The sequence below is a fragment of the Benincasa hispida genome, chromosome 8, assembly GCF_009727055.1.
Source record: "Benincasa hispida cultivar B227 chromosome 8, ASM972705v1, whole genome shotgun sequence".
In the NCBI taxonomy this organism is placed as follows: domain Eukaryota; kingdom Viridiplantae; phylum Streptophyta; class Magnoliopsida; order Cucurbitales; family Cucurbitaceae; genus Benincasa; species Benincasa hispida.
The window spans coordinates 233,918-240,417 of NC_052356.1; positions in this window are offsets into that span (position 1 = coordinate 233,918).

Sequence of the window (6,500 nt, forward strand, 5' to 3'; positions counted from 1 at the left end):
CACCCCATGGTGACAATCAACTCCCATTTGTCTCACTTTGGTGCCGCCAACACTCAGCCTACCCAGCCTAGCCTTGAGTTGTTCTCATTTCAGCTTGCCAGCCAATATCTCTTTTTTTTTTTCATGAAATCTCGTTCACCCACCTCCTGCTTGAGGTGATAAAACTTCAATTGCTTGAAATCTCCTTTGTCCACCTCATACTAGAATTTTGTGTGATCCTTCTTTTGCCACCTAAATTACTTAAATACTTCACATATTTCTCTACTTAAATTGTTTAAGACTTATGCTCGTATACCATTGGCATCCTCCCTTGAAGTTTTCCATAAATTAGCCTTACCCTTTATCCTTAACGCATGGTAACTCACCTTTCCTTCATCAAAGTCCCACTTAGCCAATGCATGAGTTGGCCATCACCAATGCATAGGGTGGCCGCTCACCCTCGACGCATGGCTTACAAGATGTGCTTGCTCGGCCTACAAAGCATGGACACACAACGCTGACCATCGACTCACTGGTGTGCTGCCTAGGCGCTTGCGCGCTTGGCTGCATAGGCATGCTCGACCACATGGGCGTGCCTCACTGCATGGGCGTGCGCTTGGCATAGCGCATCAACGCATGGCTACTCGACAGACTCAGTAGTACTTTGATGCATAGGATGGCTTGCCCGTTTGCCCATTTGACGCATAGGTAGGGAGCTCGACAAACACCATCGACGCATGGGCTGCGCGCTCGACATACACCATCGACGCATGGCCTGTGCGCTTGACATACACCATCGACACATGAGCTGCGCGCTTGACGCATGGCCTGTGCGCTTGTCCTCGATGCATGGCTGCGTGCTTGACGCATGGCCTATACGCTTGGCTTCAACGCATGGCTTGTGCACCTAGCATGCTCACTCGATGTATGCTTCCTGCCCGTGTCTGCATGGTTCATGTATGCCTTTGCGTTGGTTGTATGCAACCCTTAGCAATTTTTCATGTTTTCTTGCTTCCATCCTCCATGCCTTCTTGCGTCCAACATGTTTTAAGCCCTTCATAGGCATTTGGACTTTTGGCTACCTTTTTGGGTAATTTTTATGTTTTCCCCCCTTTGCTCCAATATTCTTTCTTAGGATTTTTCTTCTCTATTTAACTTCCCACTTTAGATTTAATGTTAGGGTCTTACAACCAGAGACCTCCCATTGCCACTGTCGAGACGACATGCCCAGTTCCAACTCACCATCATTTAGTTGCTGTCAGGAACTAATTCCCTAAAATGAAGAACAAACGTGGTTAATAGCCCCAAAATCTATAATCCAAGCAGAATCATGATTCTCTACAAAGCAGGTTTCCAATACAAGTAAATCATAGTTACCTTGCTTGGCCTTCTTCTTTTTTACCAAGTATTTGAGGAAGTTTCTCTTCTAATGCCCATCTTGGTTGCGATGGAAACAGATTCCCTTTGTAGCCTTTATCGATCTTCTACCCCTTTGAGTAGCAACTATAGGTTAGCTTTCATCTTTCCACACTTCTTCTTCTTCCACTTTTTGGTGCCCGAGGAAGAAAGTACAAACTTAGTCCCAGAGGTCGAACCTCTTTGGAACTTCTTAGAAGATGAAGCAATATTTGCTTCAATCTTCTGTTCCTTGCTTTTCATCAAGGATTGAAAGGTTTGTAGCTCATTGAGCAGAGTGGTAAGGTTGTAGTCAATCCTGTTCAAAACTACATTGCTACAAAAATGTAGGAAACTTTTAAGTAAAGATAAAAAAATGAAGTTAACCTGACTGGCTTCATCGATGATTGACCCATTCATCTCTGACACATTGAAGTGGACCATCATGTTGAGAACATGTTTCGAATAGATGCCCCTTCTTGCATACAGGCATTGAAGATGTGTTTTAGAGTGTTATGCGTCAACTGTGTAGATAGTTGTCCGAAAATCCCCCTCACGGACTCCATGATCTCACGAGCTGTGAGCATGGGCTCATGCTTCTTGGCCAAGACTTCGATAAGACTTGCCAATATATACGCTCGAGCCTGATCGTTTGCTCGTGTCCAATGCTCATAAGCTTCTTGAATGTTTCAAGGAGCATTAGGAGTTGGAATGGGAGGACAATCCTCCATGAGGACAAAACGAAGATCATCCATGATCAGTATTGTGTTAATAGTGTTTTTCGAACTAGTATAATGTTCTCCCATTAATTTATCCGTGGTAAGCAAGTTTAATGTAGCGGTAGCCATAATAAAATGATTGCTGAAAAAGAAAAAACTATTTACAATTAATTTACTTTACATTAAACCACTCAAACAACCAAATAGTTTTAGAAAAATTTTAATGTACCCTAAGTGACATCTAATTTTACAATGATGTTTTATTGAGGTAGGACAAAAGTCACTATAGTGTGATCAAGTATCCCTTCATTGAAATGAGACAATCTTAACCATTCGATAGAAACAACACCTTGTTACTGTGACTAACAATCATATTGTTTAGTCCAAAATATGTTAACTTGCTTAACAATTCTCGTAAGTGCAACCCCTCATTTTAGGTTCTAGAGTTCCACCACAATGAGCTAGCCATAGGAAAAAAATCGGTTGCGACATGAAACTAAAGCAACCCTATCCATTTGTAACCTAATGAGAGAGACCGAGGGATGTGTTGTCACACGCCTATGGTGTCTCGACGCCGAGTGTAGATCTCACGGTGTGAATTTATAGGGAAAAATTTGTAGAGGATAAATGAAGTATCATATATCTCATTTTTCTCCCACTGAATGTTTTACCTAAGGTGAATTAACTTCGGAAAAACTCGGCTACTGATTTGAACTAAGTGAACGATTAATTTGCTAAAAAACAATACTTGTTTTTGATGATTAAATAATTTTGATTGAAGTCTCATTAAACTCTTTAATAGAATTTAATCAAACTTGCATGCATGTAACAAATTTGTCTAATTCATCTGTCTAGGTAGGTTCTGATAACTTGTAGAAATACAAGTTATTTATATATTTTATTTAGATATTGCGGCAAAAAGAAAGGAAAGTTGCATGGATAGTATACAAATTGGCTAAGAAATATGAAAATTACGAAATGTCGTAAATATACCCACTAACACCATTGCGATGGTAGAAAAGAATGTTTTAGTTTCTATTTGTAGGAAATAAGTCACCACAGGCGTCCATGGCTCAAAGACCAAATAAACAACGCATCTACGTCGCATTGTGTCCATCAATAAAGAACACAAAGATGATCAATGCAATGACGGCGCATGCGACAATCGATCTTGAGCTTAGCGATCAACGCAATTTCAATCGCATGCGGTAATAAAAAACAAAACCGCATGCGACGATTGATCAAAGATGTGAAGAGCAACGCATTTACAGAGGATTCTGACAAGTGTACAGCTTTTAGTTGTGCATTTCTTACGAATTGATTGCGTAATAGAAGGAATTTTCCATTCCGCCATTTCAGGAACTACCATAACTATACAGTGGGGACCACAAATTCAAAGAGCTAAGGTCTCGCCTATAAATAGCTTCTTCAAATTCACTGAAAGATTTACATAGATACATAGATACGAGATACTGGAACATACAGATATACATAGAGATGTGCATATACTGATTCTGAGAGAGAGGCTGGTCTGAAGCGACTGTCCAGAGTAGATCCGGGAGAACGACGAGACAAGGTCGAGAGGTGAGTCTCCAAGCAGAGAATTCTTCTGATTCCCGTAGTTGAAGCTCTGTGCAAAGGTCAATTCTACTGGGAAAGCAAGCCTTAGAGGGGAAGCTTTCCTCTCCACCACATCCACCCACCGGCAAGTGAAAATCTCCGATCGGGATCTGTGTCAAGATGTTGACACTCTTTCCGTATTTGTTTCTATTTTCTATTTCATCTTCTGTGTTCATCTTCTCTAATTCTTCATTCGCAACATGTATCAAACGCTTACATTTAGAATTAAATGTTATCATCGTCACCATTATCATCTCTCTGTCTCTTTCCATATATTAATAATCCATTTTCTCCATGACGTGTTTTTAATCTCCGGGGCAAATAACTAGGATTAAACGAGTGAGTTAAATTGTGTTAAGGAATTAATTAAGTTTAGCTAAAGCATGCTCGATGGCATCTTCACCTGTGAGAGCAGAAGTGAAGATGCTATTCCGCCTATCGAGAGAAGGTTGGAAGAATGCATTAAATAAAGCGAGAAGTATTTCCAGAGATGGAAACAACCTTGCGTTCATCACATTCATCCCTGTTTCATCATAGAGATATGGGAACGTGGCCGATCACCGAGAGGTGTATGCCAAGGGAAAGCGGAACCTTAGTTGCATCCTTAATGCAATTGACAAACTTGCGATGTTTTTTAACTCTTTACTCTTTCTCTTTCTGCTTCATTCAATAAGACTTGCCATCAATACATCGATTCATTTGTACAACTTCACAAGTCAGTTCTCATCCTCAGTACCATGTTCCATGTATCTTTGTATCGTGTATCATAGTAGCTTAGGATTTTTACTTTATCAATGCATTTTTACTTTACTTTGTCATGCATTTTTACTTATCATCGCAATTTATATTTCTATGTAAAACATATTCTTTATTCATTGTTAAAATCGGTCCGCATGTATCACATAAGTATCGCATTTACGACAACAATCCTCGTGTTTCGACCTCGGATCATTCTGGAGAAACTTGCGTTGGGATTATATTTGGTTTTAGTGCAAGGAAACTTGTGACACACACTACTTCATCGCTCACTACGTGTGAAACCCGGATTTCCATTATTCCTACTTAAGCAGGTGGTTAAGGAAATTAACTAAGTAAAAGTTAAATCCTATGTTGAAGTGAAGGAAATTTCTAGGTGTTGAATAGATTTCCTTGAGTAGTTTTGAGTTAAGCTTAAATTGAGAAAAAAGACTAAGTGTTGGACTAGGCATTGCCATGTCGTTGGCCATAAGATCTTGGAGAGATTATTTGGGCCAAGGGAGAAGTTGAAAGTGGGAGCGACGCATGCCTTGGAGGTTAGACCAACGCATTTAGGCTAAATGGAATGCGTTGGATGCGATGGATCCGTTGGAAGGGTGGTATGCGTCCATATGCCTGAAGGAAGAAAGTTGAAAGTGATGCATTGGAAGGTTGGGAATGGCACGAGGGTTGGTGGTGCAAAAGGACATGCGAGGATGCAGGGCCAGGCATGCACTGGGGGGTGCCCAATGCGGTCGTCCCATGCGTCGATGCCAAGCGTCCCATGCATCAACGCCAGTGGCCATGCCAAGCGTCTATGCATCGATGCGGCCGAGCGAGCTATTGGTAAGTCGATGCAGCACAAGGGCCTATGTTCGATGCGGTCGAGCGAGGCCATAGTTGGTGCCAATGCAACTTGCAATGCGTTGGAGGTTGAATGATGGCTTGCAGGAATGGATGGATGCGTTGGACATGGGCTATGCGATGAGCTAGGTTGGACGCATGGTGGTTGGCTCTTGCGATGGTTAATGCTTGCGATGACTGAGTAATTTGGGTTGCGATGGTGCTGTGTTGAAAACAAAGGGGAACCAAGGGTTGCTATGCGTTGATTGCATACTATGCATTGATGGCCAACTATGTGCTGATGGCATTGAACATCCAAGGGTTTGTTGATGCATGTGAAGGAAGAGCTCATATGGAGGACGTCATCCAGACATGTGGCTTGTTAGGAGGAATTCTTAAACCTTAAGCAAATTAGGTGGATGCATAAGAAGACATGTAAAAGATGAGGGCTATGCGTTGGTGAAAGGAGAAGAAGATACTTTGGCTTGCACTGATGAAAGAATGCATTGATGGTGTGAAGAAAAGACACTTGGATATGCAGCCAAGTAGGAGATGTCCGCCGTGGAGCAATATTGGACGCCTATAAATAGAACCAAGGACTTCAGATGAGAACTAAAATTCTCTTCAAAGGACATAAAGAAGAATGTGTGAGGACTAATTGGGAGGAGATTATGCGTTGATGGAAGAACGCATGCATTGGTAGCAAGACCATGCGTTGGTCAAGAAGTTCCAAGAGGGGAGAGGCTGTCGGGTAGAAAAGACAAGAAGTAGCATCAACTTGAAACGAGGAGTTCTCCCAGAATACTCATGTGTTTGGAGTTATTCCAAAGCCATATGAAATCTAGGAGAGTCTAGTTTTCAGGGTAGGGTGCCAGAGAAGAAGCTCCAAGAGATCAGGCTTGAAATTGAGAAAAAGATAGAAGGATCAATCTGTTGGGTAAGCTTGGGCCAATCTTGAAGATTTTGAGATTCCGACCAAACCACGAGAATTTCTAAGCTAAGATTTTATGGTAAGATTCCTGAGATATTTTAGAACATGTTTGCAGAAGAAAGAATCTTAAAATAAGTTCTAGAACTATGAGTAATATAAGCTGATAATTGAATCTGGAATTTAGGGTTCAAAAGGGAACCAAGGAAACTTAAGGAACTTCGGAAAGGAAAGTTCCTAACCAACCAAGGTGAGTGGTTATTGTGTGTTGTATTGTTGAT